The sequence below is a fragment of the Dermacentor variabilis genome, chromosome 3 (genome assembly GCF_050947875.1).
Source record: "Dermacentor variabilis isolate Ectoservices chromosome 3, ASM5094787v1, whole genome shotgun sequence".
Taxonomy (NCBI): domain Eukaryota; kingdom Metazoa; phylum Arthropoda; class Arachnida; order Ixodida; family Ixodidae; genus Dermacentor; species Dermacentor variabilis.
In genome coordinates, this window is record NC_134570.1 from 115,690,000 (window position 1) to 115,704,426 (window position 14,427).

At 48.6% G+C, this 14,427-nt stretch overlaps 1 long non-coding RNA gene across 1 annotated transcript in view; it reads left to right on the forward strand.

Annotated features, from left to right (window-relative positions):
* Nucleotides 1-725: 725 nt before the first annotated feature.
* Nucleotides 726-14,427, forward strand: part of LOC142574121 (uncharacterized) — a 29,164-nt gene continuing 15,462 nt past the window's right edge. The window contains exons 1-2 of the long non-coding RNA XR_012826429.1: nt 726-1,036; nt 13,404-13,572. This is a non-coding gene — a long non-coding RNA (uncharacterized LOC142574121). The remainder of the gene's footprint in view (nt 1,037-13,403; nt 13,573-14,427) is intronic.

The following is a 14,427-nucleotide window of genomic DNA, read 5'->3' on the forward strand; positions in this document are numbered from 1 at the left end:
AAGACGTATCCATTGAAATGAGTCTCCAGGATGACAGCAGTTTCGACAAATTATTTCCCTACGTGTGGACAAAAAGCAAAACAGCTACAGTTCAATTTGTTCTTCAATGTATAAAAGATTGTTTTGTTTCAAAAGTAAGTACAACAATAGTGCATTTATGTGAGCCTGATGGCGCATATTTCCCAAATGATATTATCCTGGAAGCTAATTTTAAGTGGTGTCCTGCAATCTCACCGGCTATACTTCGTTAATCGAAATGTGTGCGTAAATTTACTATCTGGGTGTTTATATTGGAGATTTTTAATTAGTTGAATATATGTTTCGATTTCTCGTGCAAGTAATGTCCACCTCTCAGAAAAATTCAGCTAACGGAATATAAATACGTTATCTGCAACAGGCAATATTTAAAAAAAATCAGGAACACTTAATAACGACGACACCGGGCTACTGAAATGTTCAAATTCAACATTTTTATAATGTGCACATCCTACTAATCACTTGATAATTGAGGAATATTTCAATAGTTTTAAAATTTACTATAACTAATTGAAGATTATGAACAGCACAAATTCTGATGGCAGCTGATCTCCAATGCTAGTAACATGTACTTTTACGACGCGGTATTCTAGCGCCAAAAAAAAAACGGGAAAGAAAGATTCTAAGTGACACACAGAAAAGAAAGAAAGACGGTGCTACTTACTTGGAGTGCATTGTTGTTACTTGGCTTTTATTCCGCAAAATGGTGCAAAGTTCTTAAGAGCTCGTTGTATGATATTTGGGACACCAAGTGTAATGAATTGACGCGCGTAGAAATAAGGCAGGGATGGAGGGTAACACTAACTGATCGTCGTTGCAGACCAAGGAGCTCACAGCGTGGATGACTTCACTAGGCCTAGATCTGAATAACCTGTCATCTTCTGACCCGTTTGACCCGGTGGACATGGTGGTGCGGTTCTCTCTCGACTTCGGCCTCCCAGTCCTGCTTACCTTCACTTTTGCAGACGTGGCGCTTGTTGGCAACAAGCGTTTGATGGTTGTGAGTACATATGTATTGCCGCTATTTCCTAATTATCTCTCAGTGCTATATGTATATATATATATATATATATATATATATATATATATATATGACCATGGCTGCCGCGCAGCCATGGTTCATGACAGAACTCCGCACATTTCCCCGCTGGCAGACGAAGCCCGCCGGGCGAGTCAGTCATCTCGTGGATTGTACCGCCCCAGACGCGCGACGTCACTTCAGCCTTGACCGAGCGTCATCCACTGCTCGTGAGACGCGCAATGCGACAGTTAAGTTCGCTGAGGCGCTCCAGAATAACGCAGGGGCCAACGTAGTGGGCGAGAAACTTCTGGCACAAGGTACGCTTCCGCAACGGCATCCAGAGCCACATAAGGTCACCAGGTTCAAAGTAAACGTGCCGGTGACGCCCGTCATAGCGTATCTTGGACCGGTCCTGCGATGCCAGTGTGCGTAGCCTAGCGAGGCGTCGCGCTTCTTCTGCTCGACATAGGATCTCATCAATTGATTCGTTGTCATGAGCGAAGCTGGGAAATATGGTGTCGAGGGTGTAGCGCGGCAGACGAGCATAAATAAGGAAAAATGTTGAGTAACCAGTAGTCTCGTGTCTCGCGGTATTGAAGGCATAGGTAATGAAAGGCAAGATACTGTCGCAATTCTTGTGTCTTGAATCGACGTACATGGATAGCATGTTGGCAAGCGTTCTGTTTGTGCACTCGACCAGACCATTATATTGTGGATGGTAGGGCGTAGAATGGCGGAAGCTACATGAACACAGACGAAGGGTATTTTCAACTACGTTCGCGGTAAACTGACGCCAACGAAGGTCCATGTCGGAGTATAACGTCAGCCAGCAAGAAGATAGAAACTTCTGTAGCTGTGGCCGATGGCAACGCGGCGGCCTTACTATAGCGGGTAAGGTGATCTACGCAAGCGATAACCCAACGATTGCCCTCGGAGGATCGCGGAAAAGGGCCCAAAAGATCTATACCAACTTGCTCATTGGGGGCGCTAGAAGGGGTAACTTGTTGAAGCAGGCCGTGTGGCGCTTGTGGCGGACGCTTGTAGCGCTGGCATTAAGAGCAACTGGCGTCATACCGTTCGATATCCTTCCGCGTCTTAGGCCAGTAGAAACGTTCTTGAGCCCGGTAGAGCCTACGTGTGTAACCAAGACCGGAAGTAGGGTCATCATGCATGGCGTACAATACTTGGTTGCGAAGGTTTTTGGGGACAACTAAAAGGTAGCGTGCACCGGTGGTCGAATAGCTCTTCTTATACGGCGCGCCGCCATCACGTAGGCGAAAGCGACTGCCTGCACGTGACTCCTGTGCTCCCGCGAACAGCGGTTGTAAGCTATCGTCCTTGTGCTGCTCGGATATGACGGTACCCATATCCGGAAATTTCGTGGACAAAAAAGCGATGTATTCATCAAAGTTGTCCGCAACACATTCAGTTGTCTGAAGTGGCATCCGAGAGATACAATCAGTGTCAGCATGTCGCCGGCCACTTTTGTAGCAAAAGCGAAATCGTATTCCTGTAGATGGAGGGCCCAGCGCACTAGTCGTCCTGAGGGATCCCGCAGATTCACAAGCCAGCATAGCGAATGATGATCTATTATCACAGTGAAGGGGTGCCTGTAGAGATACGAATCAAACCGTTGCACTGCGAAGGTGACCGCCAGACCCTCTTGTTCGGTGACTGTGTAGTTGCACTCGAAGCGGCTCAAGGACCGGCTAGCCTGCGAGATCACGTGCTCACTGTCACCAACATGCTGATCTAGCACAGCACTGATGCCTACGCCACTGGCATCGGTGTGAATCTCAGTTGGTGATGAAGGATCAAAGTGGCGAAGAATTTGTTGGGACGTCAACATGAACTTGAGCTGGCGAAACGATGAGTCGCAATCTTCAGTCCACTTAAAGGGAACGCCTTTTTTTGAGAAGGCGTGTAAGGGGATGAGCCATGTCAGCAAACCGGGGAATGAATGGATGAAATTAGGAGCACAAGCCCAAGAAATTTCCGAACTGCTTGACAGAGTTGGGCACCTTAAACCCTTCTACAGCCGGAATCATTTGTCGATCTGGTCGGCTGCCTGCTTTAGCGACCAGATGTCCTAGCACAAGAGTTTGTCGTTCCCCAAAACGTCATTTTTTTGATTGAGCACAAGACCCGCTTTCTCGAAGCAGTTTAAGACCAAGTCCAAACGTTTGTCGTACTCACTAAACGTTCGGCCGAAGATCACAACGTCGTCAAAGTAACACATGCAAACTTCCCATTTTAAGCCGCGTAGTACTGTGTCCATGAGCCTTTCGAACATTGCGGGAGCGTTACACAACCCGAAAGGCATCACGTTAAACTCAAATAGTCCGTCAGGCGTTCCAAATGCTGTCTTTTCTCGGTCGTCCTTGTGTATAGGAATTTGCCAGTCCCCTGACCGTAAATCAATAGAGGAAAAGTAAGATGCCGCAAAGAGACAGTCGATGGCGTCGTCAATTCGTGGGAGCGGATGTACATCTTTCTTAGTAACGGCGTTTAGGTGATGATAATCAGCGCAGAACCGCCACGTACCGTCTTTCTTCTTCACTAATATCACGGGGGCTGCCCAAGGACTACATGATTCTCGAATGAGCCTTTGCATAGCATTTCTTGGACTTGATCGTTGATTATCTTGCGTTTTGACGGGGGGACACACGATAGGGTTTTTGTCGGATTGGCTGGGCGTCTCCTGTGTTGATGTGGTGACGAGTTCTGGACGCAGGAATCGATGGTGGGCCATCTTGCTGCGCAAAGTAGAATACCGAGGTGTGTTTCGTAAGCAGGGCCATCAACACTCGACGCTCGTGATCACTGAGTGATTTATCAATCATAGAAAGTATGTTCGAGCTCTCGGGGCTTGAGACATTCGTTGCTCCTCCGTCGGGTATCTCTGTAGGTACTGCCACCGATACGGGCAATTCTTCCCGAAACGTGGCAATCTTTAGGCCTTCAGGTGGAAGTGGAACAGTTTCAGTGGAGCAGTTGAGCGCCCCGCACATCCATTGGCGTCAGGCAGAAAGGCGTCAGGCAGGGAGATACGATCTCTCCAATGCTATTCACAGCGTGTTTACAGGAGGTATTCAGAGACCTAGATTGGGAAGAATTGGGGATAAGAGTTAATTGAGAATACCTTAATAACTTGCGATTCGCTGATGATATTGCCGTGCTAAGTAACTCAGGGGACCAACTGCAATGCATACTCACTGACCTGGAGAGGCAAAGCAGAAGAGTGGGTCTAAAAATTAATCTTCAGAAAACGAAATTAACGTTTAACAGTCTCGGAAGAGAACAGCAATTTACAATAGGTAGCGAGGCACAGGAAGTGGTAAGGGAATACATCTACTTAGGGCAGGTAGTGACGGCGGATCCGAATCATGAGACGGCAATAATCAGAAGAATAAGAATGAGCTGGGGTGCGTTTGGCAGGCATTCTCAGATCATGAACAGCAGGTTGCCATTATCCTTCAGAGAGAAAAGTGTATAATAGCTGTGTCTTACCACTACTCACCTACGGGGCAAAAACCTGGAGGCTTACGAAAAGGGTTCGACTTAAATTGAGGACGACGCAACGAGCTATGGAAAGAAGAATGATGGGCGTAACGTTAAGGGATAAGAAAAGAGCAGATTGGGTGACGGAAGAAACGCGAGGTAATGACATCTTAGTTGAAATCAAGAAGAAGAAATGGGGGGGGGGCATGGGCAGGACATGTAATGAGGAGGGAAGATAACCGATGGTCATTAAGGGTTACGAACTGGATTCCAAGGGAAGGGAAGCGTAGCAGAGGGTGGCAGAAAGTTAGGTGGGCGGATGAAATCAAGAAGTTGGCAGGGACAACATGGCCACAATTAGCACATGACCGGGGTAGTCGGAGAAGTATGGGAGAGGCCTTTGCCCTGCAGTGGGCTTAACCAGGCTGCTGCTGCTGCTGATGATGATGGCATCCATTGGTCACTGAGACCACGCAGTGCGGAACTAACACGTTTTTCTTGAGGCAGTTCTGATGTATAGGCTCCACTGCAGCATCGAACGGGATAATAGTCGGAGATGATCATGCGACGGTAACACGCATCGCGGATAAGGCGGGCACAACTGTATCATCTCACACGCAAAACACACACTCCGGGCAAGCTGCACCATCAAAGAGCACAGGCGAAACACTGGTGTCGACACTGAGTTCTCCCATCTGGCAGTCAACATTGGCACACACAAATGCAAAAACTCAATCTCCAGAATCACGTCATGCGAGGAGCGAGGAAGAACAGTAAACTCTCCATTAAAAGCTTTCCCACCCAACGACGCATCCACGTCACACACACCGAGCGGGTATAATGATTCACCACTGATTCCATGGAAACTTGTGCACTGGTCCCAAGGAAACATAATCTTGCATCGCAGAAGTCCTTTAAGCCCCCACTCATGACCGAGACAGTTGCTCACTTGTCGACTAAAGCCATTGTAGAGACCCCATCAACCAGTGCATGAACCTTATTTTTCAGCATGAAAATAGCTGGAGGCAGTTGAGTCGGCAGCGCACATTTTCCAGCGACCTCACCTCCATCGGCCGAGCTTGCAAGTTTCCCGGCGGGGGGACACGAAACGGCGCCGAGGCGATGGTGACGTGAATCGTGGCCGAGGGGATGATGATCGGGAGGCTCGGAAGACTGCTGGTGGCGTCAGAGTACGGTCGGAGGCAGGGGAGCGGTAGCGGTTCCGGGTTCTCTCTTCTCCAAAGTAGGTCTCCTGGGCGGTGCATCGCTCCTCTCGGAAGTGGCTTCCTGAAGTGGAGTCTCCTGGCCACTGAGTGTGCAGTGTACGACTGCTAGACCGCATAGTTGGCGCTGACGGTCCGTAGTTCGATGCTCGACATCGGCTACAGTACCTAGCTATATGGCCAGGCATGCCACAGAAGTGACACACTGGCAAAGGGCGAACTTCAGAATGTGGATTGAAGTATTCTGCCGAAGACATCGGTTGACGGTAACGAGCCTCTTCCCCATGGAAATCGTAGGTAGCCGCAAGTCTTCGTGGATGAAAGTTGCGTGGGCATGGATCAAAACGTTGAGGGGGCGAACCATTGCGTGGGGGTTCGGCCATACCGTTATGCGGTTCGTCAGTGGAGCTGTTAAGGTCCACGACGTTAACCGGATGGTTCCAAGTAGCCGAAGGGGGTTCCCAAGGAGTGTCTTAGAAAACGGAGGAGCTGCAGCGTGGCGCCGCATAACGTGCCTGTTCGTCATGCCGCTGGAGCTCCTCGTGGACTATCTGGCGGATGGCGGACGAGAGGTCTGGGTGCGGAGGACTCGTCTCAACACTTGCTACGGTCGTTACATTCGCGAGCCGTCCAAAGTTTGGTCTAATTCGGCGAGTCTTCAGCGCCTCGAACGTACGGCAGTGCCGTATCAGTTCTGATACAGTGTTCAAGTTCTCTTGACTAATGAGGAAGTTATACACGTCTTCCTCTATTCCTTTTACCACGTGCCCCATTTTATCTTCCTCGGTCATTTTAGGTTTAACGGTTCGGCACAGCTTCAAAATTTGTTGGATATAGGTAGTGCTAGTCGCGCCGGATATGTGAGCTCTCTGGGCTAGTGTGAATTCCGCATGTCATTTCTTTGCGTCCCAGTCACCGGAACACTTCTTGATCTCCTCAACGAAGCGTGTCCATGTTGTTTGCATGACCGCGTGGTTGTCATACCATACCAGCGCCATGCCGGCCAAGAAGAAAACAACGTTCCTAAGCTGAGTGGCAGCGTTCCGTTTATTGTATTGGCTTACCCTTTCGTAATGAGTTAGCCACTCATCCACATCTTCCTCTGCCTTCGCCGAGAACGTGCGTGGCTCTCGGTAGTGCTGGATAGGGACTGAGTTTGTCGAGACACTGCTGGTGAGGGTACTTTGCTCTGTGGTCATGATTGAGCGCGACGGCGAAAGTCCGGTGAGGCGACGGCTTCGGTGTGGTTCTTGAGCTGATGGCTCCGTTGTAGGTCGTGGGAGTTACCCCGCACAGCTCCACCAAATGTTACACACGAGGTGTTTAATGCAGAACCAGATGACTCTGGTTGATAGGCGCGTTTTGAGAGCGGTTCTGCGGCAGCTTGGCTACCGTCATTGTCTTCTTTCTTCCACCTGGCTGCCTGCACGGCAGCCATGGTTAGTGAGAATAGCTCGTGACAATATTATAAATATATATATATATATATATATATATATATATATGTATATATATATAGTGGTGGAAGCTGGTCGCTGCTTTTGCCAAGCGCCCACCGACATGTCCCAAGCCGAGCCAGCAGCGCCCACTCGCCCCGTTCAAGTGCCATCCACCATACGCTCGTGGTCTGTAAGCAGCAGTCACCGCGATCTTGATATGCTCGCTGGCCTGCCTGGCAATGACGTCGAAGACTGGCTAGACCACAGGGACGATGCTTCTTAATTACGGAACGTTGCCTCCTACGTCAGTGAGGTCGCCACGACATGGTTTAAGTACCGAGAGCGAAGCTTCAGTGATTCTTCTTCTTTCAAAGAGCATATTCGGCGCATTTTTGGCACGGCCACAGTACGTACTGCAGTTGCGAACAAGCTCTCTGAACACGTGCAACATTATGCCCGGTAATACACCTCATCGTTTGCCGTCACGTTGAAAATGCCATGCCAGAAACTTACCGTGTCCGCCACCTGATCGTATCTATCGCTTTGAAGGCTCTTGCGGAGCCAAATTCCACAAGTCAAACAGTTTGCAGCCCGACTCATCTGATTACCCCTCGACCAGCAGTGCTGATCTCGGAGCTCTCATTCGAGCTCTCATTCGTGAAGAGCTGGAAGCTTAAGATTTGTCTCCGTCCTCCACCGTTCACGTTCACCTTGCTGCTAACAGCCTATGTGGCATCGTTAAAGAGGCATTGGCCTTCCTGATCAGCGCCAATGATATAACCAATTCTCTTTGCCTGTCACCGCCTTCGCACGCCCAGATTGCTGCGATGCCATCCGTGTCTCCTTGCGCCACGTCGCCTGTACCGGTTGAATGTCGGCTAGCACCTTTAGTTACACGAATGCCCAAACTGCCTGACTTCTGTCTGGCGTCAGACTTGCGACTACTGCAACATACGTGGGCACATCCCTGTTTTGCAGACGCCTCCAACAAGACGAATGACGAGGCTGCGTTGGCTGTGAGCATGATGCGTTTTCTCCTTCTCTGTCATATAACCGACTCTGATAATCCTTCCTCTCACCGATCTTCTTCTCGAGCCGGCTTCTGCAACACGCACCTGAGTTCACGTACACTGGAACGCTGCTCCCCATCGCCATTCCGAAGCTTCGTTTCTCGGCTTCGCTCGGCTTCTCAACTCCCTGTCCAGCCTCCGGAAAACTAACCAATGTAGGTTTTGGAGGCAAAGCTGCAGCTTCGCGAACTGTTCTTATTTTTCCTGAGCACCCGGCAAACATTTTATCGGGGTCTGTGGAAGGCGTGCGGTTATTGGCTATGGTTGACATGGGAGCTACTATCTCTGTTATGCGTGCAGACTTGTGCTCTCGCCTGAAGGAAATGAAAACCCCTTACATTGCACCGTCCCTGCGTGGAGCTGATGACGCAATTATTCGACTCTCCGCACAATGTTCTGCACGCGTCATCATTGATGTATCCGTCACCACATTCAGTTTGCGGTTTTATTCCCGTGCGCTCACGAATTCATATTAGGGTGGGACTTTCTCTTCTCGGCGGCAGCTTTAATTTCCTGCCGTCAGTGCGTCGGGTAAATGACCGAGACCGACCATTCTACTAATGTCGACAAAGGACGAGGGCCTTTCTTCGCAGCTGCGGATCTTGTGCTGCCTCCCAACCAAGAGCAACGTCTTATCCTCTCGTCCTCCGCCTTCACCGATGGCGATGATGTATTCCTCACTTCATACGGCCGTTGTCATTACCATGGGGTTGTCTTCGCTTAAAATCTGGTGCGTTTGAAAGATGGTTGTGCGTCCATCACCGCTATGAATACAACCCAAGAGACTCTTCTGCCTCAAGGCATGACTGTCACTTACTGCTTGAACAATTAGCCATTCCCCGTTCATACCCTAGATGCTTCTCAAGCTACCCGTGGACCGGACAAATCTGGTACTCTATCTGGCCTTGCTTCCGCAATAAGCCCTGAACTTACCTCTTCGCACACTCAGGCATGAGACAAAGCACCATACATCCTTTGATGGCAATTTGTGTTTACTTGGCCAGACTTCCGTCGCCTTCTACCGCATCGACACCAATAGCAAAACTATTGTGCGTCGTTGTCCCTACCGCGTCTTCTTACTCGAACGCCAAATCATCGAGGAGAACGTCGCCGACATGCTGGAGAAGAACACCATACGGCCCTCTGGAATTTCTTTCTCATCAGCCGTTGTTTTAGTGCAAAAGAAAGACGAATCGGTGCGTTATTGTGTAGATTGCCGCGCGTTCAATAAGATGACTGCAAGCACGTCTATTTGATGCCGCGTATCGATGAAACGCCTGATTCCTTGCGAGGGGTGCGCTATTTCTCGAGCAATCTTCGGGTGCAATCTCCGTTCAGGCTATTGGCAAATTCCTATGCATGAAAAGTTGGCAAAGACTGCCTTTTCTACTCCAGATGAACTTCACGAGTTCAACGTAATGCCTTACCTTGAACTCGTTGAACGCGTTTGAAACATTGATTGACGCTGTTCTTCGTAGCCACAAGTGGAGAACTTGCCTATATTTTCTCGACGACATTGTCGTCTTTTCGTCGACTTTTCCTGAAAACTTGCAGCGCCTCGACGAAGTGCTCACGTGCTTTCCAAGTGCTGGCTTTCAACTAAACACTAAAAAATGGCGCTTAGCTAGTACAGAGATTAAAGTTCTGGGCCATGTTGTACACAAATACGGCGTTCAACCTGATCCTGACAAGATTTCTGCAGTGCAAAATTTCCACGTCCATCTCGTGCGAAAGAACTGCGTAGCTTCTTCAGGTCTCGCCTCGTACTTCCGACGTTTTATCCGGGATTTTCCACTATTGCCGCACCCCTCCATAGACTTCTTGCCAGTGCAAGTTCCTTTCACTGGTGCAATCGGTGCGAACCCGCTTTTCAGAAACTTAAGCGCGCCTTAACCTCACCATCCGTTCTTTCTCATTTCGATGGTAAGATTCTCACTCAACTGCACGCTGACGCTTGCAGCGAAGGAATTCGCCCCGTGCTGCTGCAGCGCGACCGCGCCTCTCACGAGAAAGTCGTCGCATACGCAAGGCGCTTTAGACTTCTGCGCAAAGGAATTACACCATTACCGAACAGGAGTGCCTGAATGTTGGACAGTCCGTGAGAAATTTCACCCATACCTCCATGGCCGACATTTAACTGGTGATACCGATCTTGATGCTTCATGCTGGTTGTCAACAATCAAAAATTTGTCAGGACGTCTTGGCCGCTGGATCCTCATATTACAAGCACATAATTTCGATGTCGTTTATAAGTCCGGAAGAAAGCACCAAGACGCCGGCGCATTTTCTCGCTGCCCATTACCATCATATTATGCCAACGTGCTGCGTGGAGATGGACCAACGCACAACACTTTCGCATACTTAGGCCACTCACAGAGTAGTTCCTGCGTGAATTTCTTTCAATTACAAGCACAAGAAGTAGCAGCGTGGCGGCACCCTCTCGGTTGCCACTTTTTTGCCCAACTTTTGCTCTAGAGCTAATATACAAGTAAATGCTCCAACTTCACCTAACATCGAACTTACTCGGAAAGAACTTGTTTCATCAACCTCAAGAGGAGGCTGAATCGACATTCAACTTTTTAAATTTTGTTTAATACTGTAATTTCTTTAAAGAATAAGTTTACGAAGCCAGTTGAAGCCAGAAGGACGAAGTATAAGTAAATTCATGTACTAACCATCGTTCCTATTGTGGCTGAACCATAATGTTTCCTAAACTCCGAGGTCGCGGGATCCAATCCTGGCCACGGCGTCCGCATTTCGCTTGGGGTGAAAGGCTAAAACACCCGTGTACTTAAAGAACCCTTCAGGTGGCCGACATTTCTGGAGTCCTCCACTACGGCATGCCTCATAATCAGAAAGTGGTTTCGGCACGTAAAAATCCATAATTTTGTTTCCTAAACTCCATGCACAAGGATTTGGGCGGCTGTGTGTCAGCGCCTGGCGGTTTCCTGACAAAAGATCACGTGGGACGTTCCGGCGCCTAAACGTGGATGACAACAAATGGATGACGACAAGTGTAAAAAAGTTTCTGCAGTTATATAAATTCACCTACAGAAGCCTAGACGGCGTAACGGTTGTTTTGGGACATGAAACGGAAGGACGCACTCGACGTAGCAAAATATGATCCCGCCCACCAAGACTAAGATTGTGACGCATTAAAAATCCATCTATAAAGGTCCGACTCCCGTAGTGCCGCGATGTGAGCACTCGTAGCGTCGCCTTGCCACCGAGTAGGGTAAGAACGCCTGGTAGAGCCCTTGACGCAGCCCCCAAAGCGATACTTAGAGAGCTAGAGAGACCACCCGGTACGAAAATTTGGGAGGCTGCGGCAGAGGTCAAGGAAGGCGTACTCGACGCTTTGAAGATTCTGAGAGTGTTTGTGGTGTGCCCAGCTTCCTGTGCGCGAAAGCAGGCACGCGTTTACAATGTGCTGAAGCAATCACTTCCGGGTCGAAGGGAGGTTGGAAGTCGCGGCCGGCGCGTGATAAGGAGCAGCACGGGTGCGCGCTGATGGTATGCGTCGCGAAGATGCGGGATGACGCGACTGGTATTGTGGCGAAGGTTTGCAAGACATCGTATGGAGGGGGGGGGGACTCTCGAGGACAATGCCGGAGCCTGAAGAGCCACAGTAGGTGATCCGCAGAGCCTTGTCAAGTTTGGCTCAGGAGGTGGCAGTCGCAGTTCCGTGAGCAAGCCCTCTAGAAGCTCCCATTGTTTGTGGTGGTAGTGAAGCAGTGGATCAGTCCCATAGTTAATGTAGAAGTCGCTGGCCAACGTCATAAATCAGAGTGCTGAGCGTTTATTATAAAACTCCTAAAGATCTTAGATGCGTGGGACGCGTCCCGGCACAAATTTGTTGCACTCATGGTCGCCGTCCCTGGATCTCGGGCATGGCTGGCTCGGTCATGCGGATTCACCAATTATGCGTAGGCGGGTGAGAGAAGGGCCTTTGTAGCCACGGTTCATTAGATCCGCCCCGCCATGATAGTGATGGCATCGTGGAGTGACAAGTGGATGCGAGTGTTCAGGACGGGTGCGTTGGGGTGTTCCACTCTGCTTACGAATGTCCACGTGGCGTTCTTCCTTGGCGGCTATTGTTAAGTGTCACGCCATTACAACCTTTGCGATCGGTGAGATGGAAGAAATTTCATTTATCTCTTAATCAATTTTGATGACCTGAACTCATCATGAGCGATCATGATACACTATGCACGTCGAGCTTTAACTCTCATTAGAAAAGATTATTTCCCTGTATAATCAATGTCAAAAATGGGAAACGTTTTGATACATGTAGACGCGTCTATATCGGAGCGATAACATTGTAGCAATGGTTAGTGAATCCAAAGCGGTCACCGGAAATACCGCATGCGTGTTAACGTGGACATTGAAGGCACACTCGCCCCGTTGGCGACTCTGCTCCCGTACTGTCCCGCTATTGACCTTGCAAACGTAGGCACGCGGTGAGGTTTAGAACGTCACCAGAGACGTGACAGACGACCAGTGCTCTTGTATTAGAGAAGATTAGGCTAACTTGACTTATACTTGCGCTCCGCTCAATTAGCTCTGATGCACAGCCAGGACAACGTTCTGCTTTCCTTGGATGGCACGCGCCTCCTGGGCTCACTATTGTGTTCCTTCACTGCAGCCGCTTGCTTACCGTATGAACTAGATTATAGCTAGGCTCAGAATATAGGTCATTGCCTGATATTGACTAGACCACACGATGACCCAAATGTGTTAAACACCTCTATATAAGAAGAGCTGGGACTTTTTTTTCCCTTATCTGATTTTGTCAGTGGCTGATATTTCCGTCAACGTAAAAAAGAGCTTCACTTTCTGTGAAGAATTCAATGGAATTTTAGGTAAAATACATTTTCTTTTCTCAGAAGGCAGCAAACTCACGGGTAGATATTAGCAGAGAATGTATGTAAAGAGTCTCTATAGGATATAGGATTCATTACAACCTATAAATTGTTGTTGCTGTTTCTCAGTGTTCCTTTTTGGACGTGTGTCATGGATACGTGGTGTTTAGTGATAACATAGGTGTCAGCAACAAGCTTTCTTTATCCTAATACTATCAAACTGCTTTTGCTTTTTTTTTGCTCTCCTGCAGTTACAAACAAACGACGCGGATGCAAGTTGGTCTGAATACCGACAAAAGACTTTGAGTAGATCACCGGCGAAGATTAATGACTTCTACTTGAGGATGCTCCAAAAGTATGGCGTTGATAACGAGACTATCCAAAGGCTCTCCTCCGAAATCAGCACATACGAGACTCGACGTAAGAATAAAATATTTTTAACGTTCCCTTATCCTTAACCTTAGATGTTATGAGCTGATCTGCGGTTCACAGCTTGTGTCCTTCAGAGGGCCGCCTTTGCCTCGCTCCAGTGCAGATTGAAAAAAAAAAGGTTACGACGCTAAGCACACTACGACGAAGTCATACGCAAATGACATATACGAGCACCAACTTCGTGCGGTTTATTCACCAGAAGCCACGAAATTTTATACATGAATCCTAAGTGCGAAGTAATGCCAGTAGAGAAAGACTAATAGAGGTGATAGATGCTGACACTGCTCGTAAGCCAGTGATCTGTACTGAGTTAGCATGCGGATCGTTTCCTACAACAATCGCTCCTGTATATTCCTGTGTATAAGTCAAACGATTGTATAAGACGCACACGCTACTTCTCGCGAGTTCCCAAAAAAGAGATAGTATAAAGGCACAGCAGTGTATACTACCCACCTATGTTAGCTCGGTTGGAATGGTCAAACATCATTACGTGCGATTGTAGGCTCATCGGTGAAGCTTTTATGTAAACAAAATATTTACGAACTGTAGATGCTAGGAGAGTGAAGTTTTAACCAACGCCTTAATTAGGCGCGGAAAACCAACATTTACTGCACCGCAGGCTTTACCTTCCGTCTAACTCTTCACTCACTTCAACCGGCAGAATCACTCGGCTAAAATCTTGGCATCTAAATAAGTTGTACGCGACTTTTTGAGCTTCTTGAACCACGTTGGTGGCGTTGCGTGTTGCCTTTGACGCAATCGGGCCGAACACATGAACCAGAATCGTGTGCCTGAAGGCCTGAAGCCATGTCTCAAAAGCATACAAATGCAAAATGGTGACTG